Below are 21535 nucleotides of genomic sequence, written 5' to 3'. Positions count from 1 at the left end.
GGTTGGGGAGGTAGGGAGGGGATAGGTCAGTCCGGGGAGGATGGACAGGTCAAGAGGTGAGGTTGGTAGGTAGGAAATGGGGGTGTGGCTTGAGGTGGGAGGAAGGGATAAGTGAGAGGAAGAACAGGTGAGGGAGGCGGGGACGAGTTGGGCTGGTTCTGGGATGCAGTAGGGGGAGGGGAGATTTTGAAGCTTGTGAAATCCACATTGATGCCTTTGGGCTGCAGGGTTCCCGAGCAGAATATGAGTTGCTGTTCCTGCAACCTTCAGGTGGCATTGTTGTGGCACTGCAGGAAGCCCAGGATGGACATGTCGTCTAAGGAATAGGAGGGGAAGTTGAAATTGTTCGCGACTGGGAGGCGCAGTTGTTTATTGTGAACCGAGCATAGGGACTGCTTTGCAGAACACCTAAGTCTCTCCTTGGTTTCCACGATGTTGAGGAGGCCACAACGGGTCCAGCGGATGCAGTATACCACATTGGTAGATGTGCAGTTGAACATCTGCTTGATGTGGAAAGTCTTCTTGGGGCCTGGATGGGGGTGAGGGAGGAGGTATGGGGGTACGTGTTGCACTTCCTGTGGCTGCAGGGAAAATGCCGGGTGTGGTGGGGTTGGAAGGGAGTGTGGAGCGGACAAGGGAGTCACGGAGAGAGTGGTCTCTCCAGAAAGTAGACAAGGGTCGGAGGAAAAATGTCTTTGGTGGTGAGGTCAGATTGCAGATGGTGGAAGTGTTGGAGGATGATGCGTTGTCTCCAGAGGTTGGTAGGGTGGTATGTGAGGATGAGGGGGTTCTCTTTTGGTGGTTATTGCAGGGGCAGGGTGTGAGGGATGAGTTGCAGGAAATGAGGGAGACACGGTCAAGGGCGTTCTTCACCACTGCGGGGGGTTGGGGGGGTGGGGAGGAGTTGCGCTCCTTGAAAAACGAGGACATCTGAGGTGTACGGGAATGGAATGCCTCATCCTGGGAGCAGATGCGGCGAAGGCAAAGGAATTGGGAATAGGGGATAGAATTTTAGCAGGAGGTGGGTGGGAGGAGGTGTATCCTAGGTCGCTGTGGGAGTCGGTGGGCTTGAAATGCATATCGGTTTCTAGGTGGTTGCCTGAGATGGAGATAGAGGGGTCCAGGAAGGTGAGGGAGGTGTTGGAGATAGTCCAGGTGGACTTGAGGTTGGTGCCCGAGATGGAGACATATATAGCTCCATTCATATTCACAAATCTCTGTTTCAAATCGAATCTTCTGAAGCACGTATGCAATTTTTCATTGTCAATTAATGTTGGAATGTTGATTGCACAGCAAAAGTGTTTCAAGAGACTGATGGGCCTCAGACTTTTTAGCCAATTGTATTTGGCAAGTTGACGTTCAGCACTTCTGTAACAAGTCCAATCCCAGTCAGTGGAGCAAATGGCATGGTCAACATTTCAAAAAAATACAAGAGAGAAAAATTAAGACAATGGCCTGAGTGTTTCGCCCGATTACAGCAGAGGCATTAACACATACTAGTTTACATTAATTTATCTCTGAATCTACCAAGGAATGAATTCTTTGACAATGTCATGACAACATTGAGACATCTGGCAAGCTCAGGGGCAAGGGGACTGGTTCAGAACTGTACACAGAAACGTAATGAAATGCTGAAACACTGTATGGTGAGAGTGGTACGAACAAGGAAATGGTACTATTTCATCTGTATCAATGCGTAATTGGAATACACATGGTTTGAACCGGCACCAATGCAAAATTGAATAGCCATTGCGTGACATAGCATGTGTTCAGAATGAGGAAGAGATGAAGCTTAGTTAGGATTCATTTCACTAAAATGAATCTCAACTAACTAATCTAATTAAACAAGGCAGTTTTACATACAGAACGCTGGTTTACAAACAAAATCTGCACTAATTGACTTCCAGATAGTAAAATGAAAGCTGTTGATCTCAAACTTTGATTATAAACAGAACTGAAAGATGAAGTGACAATATTGGATTCAGGATTACAAACTGACATCGGGGATTCAGCAACTGACAGAGACCATCCATGTAGTTAATCTTGAATTGGCAGCATTACAAGTGACCAGGACAATACCTGCTCTATAAAAATCAGAAACAGAAGACAACTAAGATACAAAAATGTGACATTCAATTCCAATTACAAAATACTTTAAGCAAACAATTTTATTTCATTCACATATATTATCTGCAATAATATCCATTTAATATTGGTTCTTCCAAACTGTTGCAGCACTTTGACATTAAAAGAATATTCCATCACAAGTATTGCTTGCAATAAAAATCCCAGCATGTTCTGAAATCCTTAGAATAAAAGTATTTCAATCCGATGGTGCTCCTGCATTATTCGTCAGTTCCCCACTCAATGGGTATGTTCTGATATGCAGGAAACTTCTATTGTTCGATATGGGGACGGGTATTTACTTGGCATTGTTCTCATGGAGGCAGCACTGACAGATTATAATTTTCTTCCTGTGGGTTTTGTAGTCCAGATTTTTCTCTCCTCCATTATATTGCATTAAAGATCAACAACATTCACCATTTCCTCAGTTTGAGAACCTACCATGTTAAAAAGTGACCAATTAAATTGTTGCATTGCCTTCAATTTCACAAGGACTGAACTAATCTGCTGCTTCCGACACTGATTGCAAAATTAAACCATGAATTGAGAACAAAAACAGCGGTATTTTGTACTTTCTGTTGTGGCAAGTTTGGAAATAGAGGACATTCAATCAGGTAGAAGGATGGTACCACCTACAATTCTGCTTAGAGCCAGATTAAATCCATGGTGAGAAGACTTGTACATAACTTCCCAACTTCGTTGCGAGTTAAAGTCCCTAACTGAGCAACTGACGCACACATACATCATCCCACAACAACTGGTATTGACTCAACAGTGGGCAGGGGTGTCACCATTAAGAAATGTAACAGGCCTTCAAAGGCATTCAATGTGCAACATCAAGAAGGGGAAGCGGCGTGCTAATGGTGGTTCACTCAATCCTGGCCCGAGATCTAGCAATAATCGTAGGTTGGTTGCCATGGTAACAGAGATCATCACCTCCCAAGTGACACTGCTGCTCAGTACACCTGCTGGGTTCTGGTTAGCCAACAGCTCATGGCGAATGAAATCGCACCAGATCGGCCGCCGGTCTATTAAGTGCCAGAGGGGAGAAAGATGTAGCTGTCGACGCATGAGAGGAGCAAGGTCAGGATGACATACCCCTTGAGGGCAGCGACCTGAGGCTGGTGTTCCCCTGAAGGGAAGATGGTTGGGGCAAGCCGTTCCCTCATCAGTTCTCGAGTCAATGGCCTAGACCCTCGTCGCTTCCACAGGATTCCATCCAGAGGCTAAACAGCTGCCTATTCATCAGTGCATGCAACTTCTTCAACTCTGATTCACAGCTGGGCCTGCAGGTAAATCTGCAAAACCACTGTCCCAGAGTACAGTTTCTTTGCATAAAAGGCACATTTTCAAGCTAGGAAGTCAAGGTTAACCAATCTCTTCCAACATTTAGAACTTTTGATGTTGGAAGTCAGTCAAGTACAAAGTCGCAGCTCATCAGGATCTAAAACAAAGTTGCTGGAATAGCTCACCAAGTCTGGCAACATCTGTGATGGGGAAAAAAAAGCAGCGTTTACACTTTGGGTGCGGTTACCATTCCGCCACTCATCAGGCATGTTTATTACTGGAATATTAATTGAGTAGAAACTAAACAAAATTGGATAAAAGGCAGGAGATGGAGAGTGGTGATGCAAGGAAGTTTTCCATCATGGAGACCTGTTGCCAGCAGTGTTCCACAGGGATCATTGCTGGGTCTGCTTTTGGTTGTCATTTATATAAATGATTTAGATGAGAATATAGAAGGCCTGGTTAGTAAGCTTGCAGATGATACCAAAATCGGTAGTACAGTCGACAGCGAAGAGGGGAAATGCCAGTTTTAAGGAAAGGTCACCGGACCTGAAACGTTAACTTTGTTTTTTCCTTCAAAGATGCTGCCCGACTTCCTGAGCTTTTACAGCAACTTTGTTTTTGTTCATAATTTACAGCATCTGTAGTTCTTTCGGTAGTTAGGAAGGTGTTTCATTACTCAGACCTTTGAGGAGAAGAGTTGGAATGCCATGTTGAAGTTGTACAGGATATTAGTGAGGCCTCTTCTACACTGTTGTGTCCAATTCTGGTCAGTGTTCAAGGAAGGATATTATTAAGCTGGAGAGGGTTCAGAAAAGATTGACCAGGATGTTGCCAGAAATGGATGGTTTGAGATTTAAGGTGAGAATAGACTGGGGCTTTTTTCACTGGAACATAGGAGGTTGAGGGGTCACCCGATGAATGTTTATCAAATAATGAGGGATCTAGATAAGGTGAACGCCAAATGTCTTTTCCCTACTGTGGAGGATTTCAAAACTAGGGGGCATATTTTTAAGATGAGAGGAGAAAGATTTAAAAAGGAAATGAGGGGCAATCTTTTTACACAGAGGATTGTTCTAATGAGTTTTGAGAAGCTTTGTAGCTCAGGTTGAGGTTCTGGATGTGAGTTTGCTCGCTGAGCTGGAAGATTCGTTTTCAGACGTTTCGTCACCATTCTAGGTAACATCATCAGTGAGCCTCCGACGAAGCGCTGGTGTTATGTCCCGCTTTCTATTTATCTGGTTAGGTTTCCTTGGGTTGGTGATGTCATTTCCTGTTCTTTTTCTCAGGGGATGGTAGATTGGCTCCAAATCAATGTGTTTGTTGATGGAATTCCGGTTGGAATGCCGTGCTTCTAGGAATTCCCGTGCATGTTTCTGTTTGGCTTGTCCTAGGATGGATGTGTTGTCCCAATCAAAGTGGTGTCCTTCCTTATCTGTATGTAAGGATACGAGTGATAGTGGGCCATGTTGTTGGATTGTTCATATGTGGAATGAACTTCCAGAGGAATTGGTGAATGTGGGTACAGTTTCACTATTTAAAAGACATCCAGATAAGTACATGAATAAGAAATGTTTGGAGGGATATGGCCGAGTGCAGGAGGCAGGCAGGACTACTTTAGTTTGGGATTATGGTCAGCAAGGACTAGTTGGACTGAAAGGTCTGTTTCGTGTTGTGTCACTCTATGATTCTATAAATACAATTTTATTTAAATGCTAGCGTTATCTTCTTTAGCATTGATCAAGGGTAGGTTATGGACAAAATAGAGCTTTGTATTTAGTCTGATCTCAGCTGTTTAAGGAGACTGGTGAAGTCTTTCTTGTCAGAAAAGTGGCCTAAAAAGTCATAAACAGGAAACAAATACAAGATTGGGTTGCCTCTTGAGGTTAACCACAGATCTATGTAAATGTCTGGCTCACATTCAGGAGGACTTTGCAATGTGTGACTTACTGGTGTTTTATACCACTACAACAATTGAATACGATGGATTTGCTTTACAAGAAAAATGGTGAAGGGCTATTTTGTTTCACTTTGTAATTTACTACACACTATCAAGGTCATTGATGTTTGACATTGAATGAATCAAATTCCATTTTAGTTGAGGAATCGAGTGGTAATATCAGGTTTGGCCTTTGAAATGACAAGTGTTATGATCCCAGTTGATGATGATACTGGACAATTCAGATCCCAGGGTGAGATAAATTTTCATTCTTTTTACTGTGGTATTCAATTACTGAAAGTGCTCACAAGCGGATGCCTATGTGTATTTTTAACAGAAGAACACAGAAAATTATTAGATTAAAACCCACCTCTTGTCCTTCTCACTGCACATGGTATAGGTGTACAAATCAAACTTAAAACTTGCGCAGCATTCCTCCAGTATAGAATCCAAGCTCACAAATAACATTATTATGTGAAGGCTGTTCAATATTGCTCTCCAGAGAGAGAAAAATGTTTTCACTTTCTATTAATGTTCTCTTATCATTATTTTAATTTTACTTGGATGGATTTCATTTTAACAGCATTGAAACCTTCATTTTTTTTAGTTTTATGAATCACAGAAACCCAGTAAGCAGGTACAGCAGGTATTAAGGAAGGCAAATGGAATTTTGGCATTTGTTGCTAAAGAAAGCAAGTATAAAAATACAAAAGAAGGTTGCTGCAACTATGCAAGGCATTAGTGAGACCACACCTGGAGCCCTGTGTACAGTTCTGGTCTCCTTACTTAAGGAGAGATGTCATTGTATTGGAGGCAGTCCAGTGGAGGTTCACCAGGATGATTCCAGAGACGAGAACCTGTCTTAAGACAGACAGAGTAGTTTCGGCCTACATTCTCAGGTGTTCAGAAAGATGAGAAGGGATCTAATTGAGGGATATAAAATGTTCAAGCAGATTGATAAAGTTGACATGGAAAGGATGATTCCTCATGCGGGCAATAGAACAAGAGGTCATAGGTTTAGCATAAGGGGAAGAAGGTTTAAAGAGTTGATGAAAAATTTCTATGCTGGAAGGGTCATGAATCTCTGGAATTCACTCCCTGAGAGGGCATTGGGGGGCTGTGACATTGAGCAAATTTGAAGAGGAGATAGAACGATTTTTGAGTTCATAATGGATTCAAGAATTATGGAGAGCAGGTAGGAAACTGAAGTTGCAGCAGAGATAAGATCAACCACAATCGTATCAAACAGCGGGGCTCGAGGAGCTGAATTGTCTTACTCCTCCTAGTACTTAAGTTCATTATCATTTTTGGCTTGGAGCTGTGAACTGTGAGCTGAGAGTGACCTTTGGACTGTGAGCAGCAGCTTATGTGAAAAAAGAAGAAACAATTTGATATTTGTTTCTGAGGCTAGGTCTGGAAGTTAATTGCAGGTCAATTCTTCTTCCAAGAAAACTCGATTGATGTGTCACTAACAAAGAGAAACCAATATTGAACTGTCTTTAAATCAGAAGGATTGTCCCTGCAAAAGCTACAGGACAGAGGTTTGATTGCCAACTGGTTGTCCTCCCATTATCAACTTAATCTAAGTGAAGAGGTCCTCTGTTACAAGTAATAATTAAATATCCCCCCAAAGCCTACTGAAAGGTATTTGCATAGCTCAGTGTTTTCAGAAACCAAGACAGAAGCTCAGAAATTACTGGAAACGCTCAGCAAGTCTGGCAGCATCTATGGACAGAAGTTAGAATTCACGTTTCCGATCCTGTGACACTTACTTAGAAATAAGGAATCCTGAGGAAGGGTAATCTGACCCAAAATGTTAACTCTGTTTTCTCTCCACAGATGCTGCCAGATCTGCTGGTTTTTTACAGCAACTTCTGTTTTTGTTTCTGATTTACAGCATCTGTAGATTGTTCAGATTTTAGCTTGAAGATACTATCTCATCTGACTGTGAGATTTCAGATGATGGACAAAAACAAAATTTCCGGAAAAGCTCAGCAGGTCTGGAAACGTCTGTGAAGGTAAAAAAGAGGTACGATGTTAGATCTGGTGACCCTTCCTCAGAACTGATCAGAGGAAGGGTCGCCAGATCTGAAATTTTACTTTGTTTCCTTCACAGATGCTGCTGGACCCGCTGAGCTTTTCCAGCAGCTTTGTTTTTGTTCCTGATTTACAGCATCCACAGGGCTTTCCGTTTTAAAGATCATGCAGTCTGGTTAAGTAAACTGGCCAGTTACACTTGATTTATTTTTTTCCCTTTAATATATTCCTTAATTATATCTGTTTGTCTGTCTTTCTGTCTTTGTTAGAATGGGGGCTAGAATCAAAGAAGATGATGTTTAAGTCATGGGCATTCATCAGAATACCTTTTTGCTTAACTTTCTTTTAAAAGATACATATTGTTAATAAATTGTAAAATCTTTTGTTTAAGCTATAAACCTGGTGTCTGGTATTGTTATGCACAAAGTCTGGCACTGACTTTTCAAAAAATCTGATTAGGAAACATTGGGATCAATTTTGAACGTCACCAAATACTTCATATCAATGTGTTACGAACAGAGGCAGGGAAGCTGATTTAATACGGCTGTGACTTCAGGTCATAAAATCAGTAATAACATACTTATATGAAATAAATAAAGACAGTCTATCACAATCTCTTACTAATCAAGTTCACTTTGATTATGACATTAATTTCTCACAGTATTTGTACTTCATAAAGCAACCACATTGATATTGTCTCTAATTCAGATAAGTGGGCAAGTTAAGGGCACTGTGACAGTCAGCCAGTGTTACTCAGAGCAGCGAATGAGAGCTCTGTGACGGGCAATCAGTGTTACCGGGAGGAGGGAGTGAGAGGCCTGTGACAGTCAGTCAGTGATTCTGAGAGGAGCGGGTGAGGGCCCTGAGGTAGTCAGTCAGTGTTACTGAGAGCGGCGGTTGAGGGCCCTGTGATGGGCAGTGTTACTGAGAGGAGGGGGTAAGAGCCCTGTGACAGTCAGTCACTGTTACTGAGAGGAGCGGGTAAGGTCCCTGTGATGGGCAGTGTTACTGAGAGGAACGGGTGAGGGCCCTGTGATGGGCAGTGTTACTGAGAGGAGCAGGTGAGCACCCTGTGACGGGCAGTGTTACTGAGAGGAGCAGGTGAGGGCCCTGTGACGGGCAGTGTTACTGAGAGGAGCAGGTGAGCACCCTGTGACGGGCAGTGTTACTGAGAGGAGCAGGTGAGGGCCCTGTGATGGGCAGTGCTACTGAGAGGAGCAGGTGAGCGCCCTGTGACGGGCAGTGTTACTGAGAGGAGCGGGTAAGGTCCCTGTGATGGGCAGTGTTACTGAGAGGAACGGGTGAGGGCCCTGTGATGGGCAGTGTTACTGAGAGGAGCAGGTGAGCACCCTGTGACGGGCAGTGTTACTGAGAGGAGCAGGTGAGGGCCCTGTGATGGGCAGTGTTACTGAGAGGAGCGGGTAAGGTCCCTGTGATGGGCAGTGTTACTGAGAGGAACGGGTGAGGGCCCTGTGATGGGCAGTGTGACTGAGAGGAGCAGGTGAGCGCCCTGTGACGGGCAGTGTGACTGAGAGGAGCAGGTGAGGGCCCCGTGATGGGCAGTGTTACTGAGAGGAGCAGGTGAGCGCCCTGTGACGGGCAGTGTTACTGAGAAGAGCGGGCAAGGTCCCTGTGATGGGCAGTGTTACTGAGAGGAATGGGTGAGGGCCCTGTGACTGGCAGTGTTACTGAGAGGAGCGGGTGAGGGCACTGTGATGGGCAGTGTTACTGAGAGGAGCGGGTGAGAGCCCTGTGACAGGCAGTGTTACTGAGAGGAGGGGGTAAGAGCCCTGTGACAGTCAGTCAGTGTTACCGAGAGGAGTGGGTGAGGTCCCTGTGACAGGCAGTGTTACTGAGAGGAGCGGGTGAGAGCCCTGTGACAGGCAGTGTTACTGAAAGTAGGGAGTGAAGGCCCTGTGACAGGCAGTCAATGTTACTGAGAGGCGCGGGTGAGGGCCCTGTGACAGTCAGTCAATGCAACAGAGGAGCGGGTGAGGGCCCTGTGACAGGCAGTGTTACTGAGAGGAGGGGGTGAGAGCCCTGTGACAGTCAGTCACTGTTACTGAGAGGAGCGGGTGAGAGCCCTGTGACAGGCAGTGTTACTGAAAGAAGCGGGTGAGGGCCCTGTGACAGTCAGTCAATGCAACAGAGGAGCGGGTGAGGGCCCTGTGACACAGTCAGTCAGTGTTACCGAGAGGAGCGGGTGAGGGCCCTGTGACAGGCAGTGTTACTGAGAGGAGTGGGTGAGGGCCCTGTGACACAGTCAGTCAGTGTTACCGAGAGGAGCGGGTGAGGGCCCTGTCACACAGTCAGTCAGTTTTACTGAGACGAGCCGGTGATGGCCCAGTGACGGTCAGAGAATGTTATTGAGAGGAGCGGGTGAGATAAGGCTCTCACTGAAAAGCATGCATACGAGCAGAGACCTGAGTGGGAACACTGGTTTGTGTTCCCTCCAATTGAGCAGGCGGATGAATAAATTAAAAGCAAAGATCAGTGTTCTGTTCAGTTAAGGTATGCCTGGAATTCAGCTCTGACCCATGATTGGTGCATCCTACACTACATGTCAAATGCTGAGTGCTCCTGCTGGTCTGCATGACCATGTGTACAGCAGGTGCCTCTTATTGGAGCAACTGGAGCCCAGGGTCTTGAGCAACAAGTGGGAGCATTTCAAAGCATTGGTGAGTCTGACAGGTTTGTTGATAAAAACCGAAAGAACTGCATATGCTGTAAATGACGAACAAAAACAACGTTGCTGGAAAAGCTCAGCAGGCGTGGCAGCATATGTTGGAGGAGAAAACAGAGTTTAGGTTTCCAGTCCGGTGACCCTTCCCCAGAACTGATGGTGGCTGGGAAAACATCGGTTTCTATGCAGAAAATAGGGAGGAGGGTAGTGTAGGGAGTAAACAATAGGATAGAGCCCAAAGAGAGAGAAAGACAGGTGGACAGATAAAGGAGTTGCAAACAATCAGGCTGGGAGGGTGAACAGTTGTGAATGGGGACTGTTCGTCACTAACAACAGGGAATGTGTCGTGGCAGGCTGCGTGGTAACAAAGCCTGGTGTGTGGGGTAGCGGGGGCTGGGATATGGGAGAGTTTAGGCCCTAAAATTACAGACCTCAATATTGAGTCTGGAGGGCTGTCAGGTCCTCAAGTGGAAAATGAGGTGCTGTTCTTTCTGCTTGCGCTGGGCTTCAGTGGAACACTGTAGCAAGCCGGAGACAGAGGTGTTGGCCAGGTTTGTTGACAGTATATGTTTCAGGGTGTTGTTTTGTGATTGAATGCAAGTTTTATCAGGAGAAACTGATAGGCTAAGTGCGTTTTCCATGCAGCAGAGGAGGCTGATCGACGTATACAAAATTATGAGAGGCATAGATTGATTGTGAGAACCAGTAAATGAGTTTAAGTCAGAGGGCATAGATTTCAGGTGAACTGTCAGCTATTTAGAGGGGATCTGAGGCAAGTGTTTTCACCAAAAGTGATACAAACATGTAATATGCTGCCTGGCAAGGTGGAGAAGGCAGGTACGCTTGCAATATTAAAGAAGCAACAGATGAGCATTTAAAGGGCCGGCGTATGGTCGGTAATGACTCAGTGCAGGTAAATGGGATTAGTAGTTTGATGTTTGTTAGTTGGCATTGATGTTGATTAAGTGAGCGTGTTTCTGTACTGCATGACTTTATGAAGCAGGAAAGGAGATATCAGAGGTCCTGGCAAAGATTTTCAAGTCATTTCTGGCCACAGCTAAGGTGCCAGAGGACCGCTAATACTCTCAGCAGAGAGATCTCGGTGTCCATGTACACAGATCCTTGAAAGTTGCCACTCAGGTTGACAGGGCTGTTCAGAAGGCATACAGTGTTTAAGCTTTTATTAGTAGAGGAATCGAGTTCCGGAACCAAGAGGTTATGGTGAAGCTGTACAAAACTCTGGTGCGGCCGCACTTGGAGTACTGTATACAGTTTTGGTCACCGCATTATAAGAAGAATGTGGAAGCTTTGGAAAGGGTGCAGAGGAGATTTACTAGGATGTTGCCTGGTATGGAGGGAAGGTCTTATGAGGAAAGGCTGAGGGAATTGAGGCTGCTTTCATTCAAGAGAAGAAGGTTGAGAGGTGACTTCATTGAAACATATAGGATAATCAGAGGGTTAGATAGGGTGGAAAGGGAGAGCCTTTTTCCTAGGATGGTGACGGCGAGCACGAGCGGGCATAGCTTTAAATTGAGGGGTGAAAGATATAGGACAGTTGTCAGAGGTAGTTTCTTCACTCAGAGAGTAGTAAGGGTATGGAACGCATTGCCTGCAGCGGTAGTACATTCGCCAACTTCAAGTACATTTAAGTCGTCATTGGGCAAGCATATGAACATACATGGAATAGAGTAGGTTAGATGGGCTTCAGATTGGTACGACAGGTCGGCACAACATCGAGGGCCGAAGGGCCTGTTCTGTGCGGTAATGTTCGATGTTCTATAGATGTGTTGTCTTTGGGCTTTGTATTTTGACAAAAGGTTAAGTCATAACATGAGAGCCCACAGTGTTGGAGGTAGCATATTAGCATGGATACAGATTGGTTCATAGGCAAGAAACAGCAATTGGAGATAAAGGGTTCTTTTTCAGTTTGGTGACCCATGACCAGTGGGGTTCTACAGGAATCGGCGGTGGGACTACAACTGTTTACAACATATATTAGTCATTTGAAGGAAGGAGGGTGGATCCTGACAAGTAGTTCAGAGGGGATAGAGTTTGAGATGAATTCTAAGTTAAAATGTTTGAGTCAGCGAGTGAGTGATTAAGTCTGGAAGGGTGAGGAACCAAATGGCATGTAAGACAGAAGTGAGTTTGATATGGTTAAATAGAATGTATTTCATTAATGTGGGCAGTGTATAGAATAAGACGGATGAGCTGAGTGTACAGACAGGCATGTGGGAGTATTATATCATAGCTAAAACTGAGGCGTGGTTGAAAGATGGGCATGATTGGCAGCTCATCACTTGTCGTTTTCGGGTATTCAGACCAGATAGAGAGCAGAACAGACAGAAGAGTGGGCCATGTAAAGAAGGTGGGTTACAATATTGAACAAGGAATCAATGAAGAAGGATTATAACTTGGAAGGATCACAAAGCAAAGTTATATGGAAGGAGGCAACAAACATAAAAAGGGCAAGCTTACTGTTGTGTGCTCCTGAACAGTCTGAGAGATACAGGATTGAAATATAATTAAATTTCAGACAAGGGTAAGAATAATAAGGCCGTAATAGGGGACTTTAACTACCCAACCACTCACTGGAATAGTTTAAGTTTGCAAGGTAGGAAGGGAGCAAAATACTTGAGTTGCATTGCATTCGGGGGCGGGGGAGGGGGGAGGGGGGAGGGGGGGCGGGGTGTGCACAGTTCTGGACCTAATATTTGGTAGTGAATCCAGGCAGGTCGAAGGCATATCAGTAGGAGGTTTGTCCAAAGCCAAACTCTGTCGTCACGCGGGTGCCAGCAGTCACTTCCCCGAGAGCAGACCCTGCGATGTTGACAATTGCTGGCCAAGATAGAGGCGAGAGAAGCAGTTGCAACAGCTGGCAAATATCCACTCTGACTTTCATGTCAGTAATTGTCACTGTCTAATTCCTCACTTCAAGGTGAGGTGAGATACTCATGAGACATAAATACTCGCACAAAGGCCTTTTGTTGCACACTAGTGAAACTCATCTCTCACCGTTGAAACCTTTGATGGAAAACTGGATTTTTTTTCTCAAAGCCAAGTATTTCTTTTTAATCTTGTCATAGTTTTTCCAACTTATCCAGCACTGCCCACATCATCCAGAAAGGCTGGGAATATTTAGCCCACTGTTAGCTTCACTGATATTTTTACAGTAAATCCAGGCCATCATGGACTACCAGAACACATGACCAAAAAGTCCCAGCTATATCTCTCTGTTTGTGATGTTTATTAAGGGCTAAACAGGGAAACTGTCTTTGAAGGACTGGACAAAAAAATGTTGGATTCAACAAGTTAACAACATTACTGTTTTGCCTTCATGTAATATACTTGCAGTGCAATCAAATATTTCAGACAGAATCAATTAAAGATCTACTAAGGCAACCTGAACAGGCCTATCCAGTTGTTGATTCAATCAGATTTGGGACCTTTGGCCTTTGACAAACCAAACAATGACCATTATAGAATGGGTTGGTAATTCTTTATTATCTACAAGATTTAGGGACAACAAATTGTCATAGTGGCATAAACTCTATAAATGGAAAGTAGAGTTTTCATTTCTGTCGAGTTTAACAAGGTTTAAGATTGATAGCTTAATCTGTATTAGGCTGACTCTTGAATAACATTACCAAAGAAAGTTTCAACATATTTGCCCCCAAAAAAGTCAGATATTTTGTATATATAAATCCAGGAAATAGTAGAGATGTACAGCAGATTAATCAGCAAGAAAAAATATGTTGATCCTTCATTTTTTTATTCATTTGTGGGATGTGGGCGTCACTGGCTGGCCAGCATTTCTTGCCTATCCCTAGTTTCCCTTGAGAAGGGGGTGGTGAGCTATCTTCTTAAACCATTGCATTCCTCCTGCTATGGGTTGACCCACAATGCTATTTGGGAGGGAATCCCAGGTTTTTGGCCCAGCAACAGTGAAGGAACAGCCCTTTCATTAAGTTATCATCTCTTGCGTTTTCAGCATATAGAATACTGCCAAAAACAGACACAATTTGCCACAGCTTTCCACTTTGCACTCATCAGGACAAATGCAAGAATGCTAAGTTTCAAAGGATCATAATTTATAGCACAGAAGAAAAGGGCTGATCGATTGACAAGGTGACTCTAACTAGTCCAAGTGTTACCGCGCTATTGGGTAATTTTAAAAAAGTGCAGAAATTGGACAAATCACTTGGTTCAGGAGAAAGCACCTGTGAATGTAACTAGGTCGCATCTAGCTCGAACGAATAAGATACATTACAAGATTAACCAATTAAATTGTTTTTTAGTGCAGCTACTGACACACACTTCGGATTCTTTGGTAAGCAATGCCCCAATCACAGAATCACATCTAATGCCATGTGAAACAAAATGTCTGCTAACAAGTAGCTGATCAAATTAAACATGTTCTTTCAGCCATTCACAATAGGCTTGTGCTCACGCTCAATCAGCCTACGCTTGCAAGACCCAAAGGCGGCCAGAGTCAGGACAGCAATCCGAACGTTGATAGCCATGTAAAACTCTATGCCGTCAGGTTACGCTCAGAGAAGAAAATAAAACAGAATGTGTGGAAAAGTGGTCACACAAGAATGGAAGCAAGAAAATCCCTACAACACTCTGAAAGGCACAGGCAGGAACCACCATGGGTGGCACTATAAAATCAAGTCAACACAAAGAGGAGACATGAGAGTCATTTAGCAGAAAATATAAAAAACAACAAGCTTTCTCCAAATATCTATCAAGAAGGGCAAACAAGACACCACCACAATTAGGAGTAAGGTGAAAAAGTGGCAGCATTATTACTTTCAGACTTCTGCATACATGCAACAAACCAAAAGAATTTGAAATAACAAGGCAGAGGTTTTGGCGAAATGGCATCAGACCCAGTTCTAGATATTGGTAGTCCTCACACTGACCGGATGAAAAGACAATATAGACATTTTCTAATCAACCTGTTACACACCTCTGGAGCAGGTGAAACTTAAACTTGTTGGTCTAAAGACAGGGACACTATCACTGCACCACAAGGGTCCTGTGAAGACACAATGTAACAAACACACACAAGTAATACCTAGGTGCTACATAATTTGTCGCAAAATGTTAAGAAACAATTAGAAAGATCAGGGAACACTGGCCTCTATTACAAGGGGAACTGAAAAAAGGTGGGAATTCTAGCTGCCCCAATATACAGCAGGGTATAGTTTTGACCTCCTTCCTTCAGGATATGTTTATATTGGAAGCAGTTCAAAAGAACATTCTTTATGTTGATTCTTAGGGTGAGGACTTGACTACGTGGAAAGCCTGAGCAAGTTAGGCCTTAACTCATTGGCGATTAGAAGAATAAGAACTGGTCTTTTTGAAACCCAAGATTCTGAGAGGTCTTAACGGGGTAGATGCCGAAAGGATTCCAGGACTAGGCATACTGTTTAAAATTAAGGGGTCTCCTATGTAAAATAGGATGAAAAGAAAATGTTCTCAGTCATCAGTTTGGAATTCTCTGGCCCAGCTCGCAGTGGAGGCCAGGTTCCTGACTAATTCCAGGTTGCCTAACAGATTTTAGAGTTCTGGAGTTGAGGGCTACGGAAGGCAGGCAGGAAAGTGGAGTTAAGGCCCAATCAGATCAGCCATAACACTGAAAAATTCAGCAGGGTCAAGGGATAAATGGCTTACTCCTATTTCTAAGATCGATTTGGGCTTTGACTGAAGTGCCATTAAAAATCACCGATTCAATATTTGCAGTGGTGACTAGAGAAAATGTTTAAGTAAAAATGTGACTTTATATTTAAGATATTGAAGTTGCACATGGATTTGCAAGGCTATATCAAGGTTCTTAAATCTTGAGAGGAAGCAATTCACTTTGTCACTTTGGTTCCCTGCAAGCATTATCCACAATTCGCCCCACTCCATTTTCCCTTCTCTACAACTCTACACTTTTTTCAGCTTTGTGTAAATAAATTCCTTAATGGAACTTGCTACAGACTGTGCTTCTAATAGTCTAACCCTGCCACCTACAGAGACTTTCGAGTCGGTGTATGAGAACTGTTGAGTATGTGTGTCTTTATTTCTGTGCAGCCATTTAAATTATAACATTTATTCTACCTTGTTTCTGTGTCAGTTCTCACGACACATGCTGAATTTCGTCTGCCACACTAGATTTTGCATCTGGTATAAAGTATTTCGTTCCTCATTCCATCTTACAGGAAAGATGTGAATTAATGGATGGATCCCAAAGCAAGAAATCAAGGTTGATTCTTACAATGAGTTTCAGAGACAGTAGGAACTGCAGATGCTGGAGAATCTGAGATGACAAGGTGTACAGCTGGATGAACACAGCAGGACAAGCAGCATCAGAGGAGCAGAAAAGCTCATGTTTCAGGCCGAAACCAATCAGAAGAATGGTCTAGGCCCAAAACATCAGCCCTCCTGCTCCTCTGATGCTGCTTGGTCTGCTGTGTTCATCACCTCTACACCTTGTTATCTCTCTTTTTTCTAAGAAGTGCTGATTTGTCGGAGCAATTTCTGGTTGTGAGGCTTTAATGTCTCTGAAAAAGATTCATGAGGGACCCTTAATGGAAAATAAATATCAGAGATTTATTGGGTTGGGCAAATTCCCTCAAGAATAATGCCAACTGCATGGACACGATTCCCATTCCAACTGAGGTAGATCTGGAATCTGCCTCCTCAGTCTGTCCCTAAAAGTGAAAGGGAATAGCAAACTACTGCTGGTTAAAAATAAGATTGTCAAGAAAATTGCTCAGGATCAAGCATCTGCAGATAATGAGCTTAAAACTTGCCTTAAAAGCAATCCACACATCAATGATTGGAAGAACGAAATGAAAGAAAACAGATAGAGGAGGCTCTTGGTTCCAGAATCAAACAGAAACTGATGAAAGGCTTGGAAGGAATGGCTAGCTAAAGCAACGGTCTGCTACTATCAAAAACACTGCACTTTTAAGAAGCTACTAAGCCAGAATTAGGTTATTTTTAAACACACAATTAGTCTTCAACCCTTATTTCCCAAATATTGAGTGGGCAGTGCCGTGGATAAGTGGTTAGTTGTGCTGCCTCACAGCGCCAGGGACCTGGGTTCGATTCCCCACTTCGGCAGCCGTCTGTGTGGAGTTTGCACGTTCTCCCCATGTCTGCGTGGGTTTCCTCTGAGTGCTGCGGTTTCGTCCCACAGTCCTAAGGCATGCAGGTAAGGTGGATTAGCTGTGGGATGTGCAGGATGACAGGCATAATGTAGGGGGATAAATCTGGATAGGCTGCTCTTTGGAGGTTCGGCGTGGACTCGATGGAGCAAATGGTCTGCTTCCACACTAAGGATTCTATGACTGCTGCATGAACTGAGCTCTACCTTGAACGTAATATTCAGTCATACATTTGATCTACTGCTTTGCTCTGTGCCATGGTTCGCACACTGTGAAAACTGTATGAAATGCAATGCAAATGCAACACAAATGCTTTTCACAGTGTGTTAAACTCCAGAGACATTAAATTCAAATAAACAAAATCTCTCTCTCGCTCAACAGGCATCTACATGAAGGAAACAACCCCTGCACAAGAACTCAGGCTTTAATCAGCTAATAACCATGATATGTAACACCTTACTCCTCCCCCATGTTTATGCATCAATTTGTTAATTCCATAAAAACAACATGCTTGGTTCTTGCAGACAGATACAACCCCACTTCACAGTCATTCTGCCTTTGGGTACAAATTTCACTCAAAAATTAATTCAGCATCTTTTTCGTTTATCCTGAAACTGCAATAAAAGCCAAAAACATCCTCTTTGACAATTCCCCTTTTTAACATGATAACAAGACCTTATTCTACTAATTCAAAAATTGTTGCCATAGAGAGGCCAAGGGCAGGAGGTCAGGAAATGAAATGTCAGTTCAATCAATCCAGGTACCTGACAGCAAATGGATGCTCGTATAAGCATCATCCACTCTCTGGTCCAACTTTACAATGCTGTGAATAAGGCACTCTTGTTAATCCATACTATATGGATTTCTTTCACTAAATTAGCAGTGGAAATTAGGCCACAGTAAAAGGTCAGCAAAACTAATTACAAACTCTCAGGCATATGAATAATTCATGCAGTCGATGGTCAATTGCTACTAAGTTCCAGAAAATTGAGAAAACTCCCATAAATTGTGGCCCCAATTGTTTGGCTGGAAACCATGGCCAGAACAGGTTTCTTGCATTTCTCCACAGTAAATACTACTTCAAAACAATTAGAACAATGATAAATGGAACACACATGTATTCGATCAATGTATTTAAAACTGGTGAATAACTATCCTCCTCAATTAAAAGCTGGATAGGTTTATGGGGTTTAAAGCAGAGTCTATTTAAGAATGACCACTGTATTTACTTTCAGCTGTTCGAATATATAAGAGAATCATTACATGTTTAATTTCTCAATTTAAACAAAGACATGGCACTCCACAGCAGGATATGCTCTCTGTAAATTGTGACAGGCATCTCTGGTAATTAACTAAAACACAAATCAACTATTCCACTGACTTTTCCCAACATTTGAACACACTTTGTAGTTCTCTATAAACTTAACATAAATGTACTTTGACTTTTACTGCTGTTGTATGTTCATAAAATTCCATTATGCGTGGCACTAACACAGTTTTCAACCTGCTTAGAAACGGATCAACAACACATTGAAGTATGTAAGAGAATGTGTGCTGTGGTATTAACCACAGCATCAACAGAAATTAAACGCAAAGTGAATAACATGGAATGAAGAACTAAATATTAGGCCATTAGATAAAATCATGTTTTTCTTACTATACCTGTTCAATTTTTCTTAGCAACTCCTGCAAGCTGAAGTTCAGGCCATTCATCATTATGTCTCACCTTGACACAGCCGACATCTTTCTGCAATAGGTTGTCCCATTACTGCTGTTGTGCTGCAGTTTTACATCTTCAAGAAGATTACCTCCTGTTTTAACCTGTCCTCATGTTTCTCTTACACACTAAATCCATCAGATTGTGGTTTACATATTAGCAGTTTCACACATCCATCAATTCAAAAGAACTCGTCCAAAGATACCCAGATCCAGGGTGCTCAGTAGTCTTTTGCGGCTTTCAGCCATCTTCCATTGTGCTTTCTTCGTCCCAGGCAGTTCTCACCCTAAAGTTCAGTCAAAGACTTTGCTAGTTCTCGCTTCTTCCAACAGCCCAGCTGTTTTTCCTTTAACGTACCCAATTTTGGGGTCCGTCTGAATCAAACAGTTGGTCTAAACCGCTGGTAATTTGGAAGTCAAAAATAACTGACCGATCGTCACAAATTTTTAAAAAGGACTTTCTGCGCAAAGGTAAGAAAACCAATCCTCGAAGGGAGTCTATTGTAAACATATAACCAAACAGTGACATCAAATGGGACTTCAGTCCCCAGGGCAAGGAAGACCACAGCAAAATACCAGACCACTCCCAATGATCTGTAAATTAATGTGTTCATGTAAAAGTCCCTCAGATTTATTACCATCTTTGCTACAGGCTGAGAGTTCAGAGATCTGTGCCCATCAGTTCCACTGTGCTTCTCTACCTCATACTACAGATCACTGCACTGCCTAGTTGAGTTGATACAATGTAGCCCTGGAACTATTTTGTTACAAATCAATAAGGCACTTTCATCACAACAGGAGCAGATTCAATGCTGTCAGTTATTTCAATGCCCTCTCATTTTTGAATGGTTTTTTGTTACTTCATTATTATGTGTTACTGCTTTAGTGCATCAGCAGCCAGGTAACCAACAAATTCTCTGATGTATCACTGGCAATTATGGACTTTGGACCAGGTTCATTAATGCTTTGATTTTTCTCTCTCCTTCTACTTTCAGGAATCCCAGTGTTTCTTTGCCTTCCAACTGACCTACCAGTGTTCAAGGATATTGTTTTCCATACAGCAAGATATTATTTTCAGAATTATACCCCCAAAATATAATCTAGCAATTTAACACAAGAAATTCAACTGGCATACGCCAGCGAGAGTTATCACATTCGTAACCCTTATTACAATTGTTTGTAGATTCTCCACATCCTCTCAGCATTGTCTGGCCAATACTTTCCTCCATTTACTGTGTTAACAGCAAAGTCACAAAGTGAAATTATATTCTATTTGTGTCAAATTTCAGAAGTACAATGGATTCAATGGTAAAGAAATACTAACTCAAATACAGCAGCTATAGATAATCAGATTAACCTTCCAACCAAAGCAGAGCAACAACCAAACGACAGACTGCCAAACTATACACCCAAAACAACAGCAAATTCAAAATAAGAAAAGCCATGATTAAACTGCTCTCATGAGAATGCACTTGATAACTGCACTCGGATACAGGGAAAAATACCAAGCCTGGAGGAAAAGCGCAGCATACCCATAAGGTAAACTCAGGTTGCTGAAGGCATGCTTCACAAGAAATAAATTAAAGAAATTTTGGCTTTGCTGCTGGCAAACACAGCAAATGGCTGGTGAAAACAAATGAGACGTTTCTGAGGGAAGGCTCAACTTCAAAAACATGTGCTCTAAAGAATCAACATGACAAAACAAAATCAGAAAATCAGATGACACCAAAAACAGAACTTGCTGGCAAAGCTCAGCAGGTCTGGCAGCATCTGTGAACAAAAATCAGATTTCACGTTTTGGGTCGGGTGACCCCTCCTCAGAACACAACCCTCTTGTTTGTCCGTTTCTATGCATAATGCAAAATGTAAAACAGTTGTCTAATTGCAAAGATTTTCATCATGTTTTAGTATTTCAGCCAGAACATACAGCTTATTAGATGATTAAATTGGTCTTTCATGACAAGCCTGCTCATAAAGTTGTGTCTAAACTGCAGTGGGTAATCACTTCGGCAATGCTGGATGTGTCAAAATGCTGCTTGGCCTTCGGTGTCCATCCAGCTCCACACTCTCGGATTCTGCAGCATCTGCAGTTCCCATTATCACTGATACAATTTTGTGACTTACCCATTTTCAAACCAAATATTTCAGAAGATATTCTAGACAATAGAAGAAATCTGTTAAATTACTTTATGTTGAATCTTTCAGGGTAATACTAAGAGTATGTTTTTGCATGTTACTGTTTTCAAATCAGATGCACAGCAACAGGATGCCTCCAAGTATTTCTAAACAAGACAGATGTGATTTTTTGTGGTGGCACAGAAGCAGAACAGTTGTTGCCAGTCTCCAAAAGTCTATTACTTTAGCATATCAGAGTCTCTGGGGTAATCTCACAGCATACTCATGACAAGATCACTCTCAAAGCCACACACAAATCAAATCTAATTCTAGACGGATTCTTCTCTTTACTTCTATTTATTTTAAAGCAAACATTTGTACAGGAAAGAATTTTACAATCAGACTGTTTGAATCAACTGCTTTAGAAAAAGGCCGACAACAAACACACAGCACGCAGTTCTGGGCAAATTATTG

General features: G+C 42.8%; 1 pseudogene; it reads right to left on the bottom strand.

The window, feature by feature from the left end:
* The window catches only part of LOC132207694 (utrophin-like), a 127644-nt pseudogene that overhangs the window by 68512 nt on the left and 37597 nt on the right, over window positions 1-21535 (bottom strand).

Source organism: Stegostoma tigrinum, unplaced genomic scaffold, assembly GCF_030684315.1.
Source record: "Stegostoma tigrinum isolate sSteTig4 unplaced genomic scaffold, sSteTig4.hap1 scaffold_124, whole genome shotgun sequence".
NCBI classification, from domain to species: Eukaryota; Metazoa; Chordata; class Chondrichthyes; order Orectolobiformes; family Stegostomatidae; genus Stegostoma; species Stegostoma tigrinum.
This window is presented reverse-complemented; position numbering and strand designations above follow the sequence as displayed.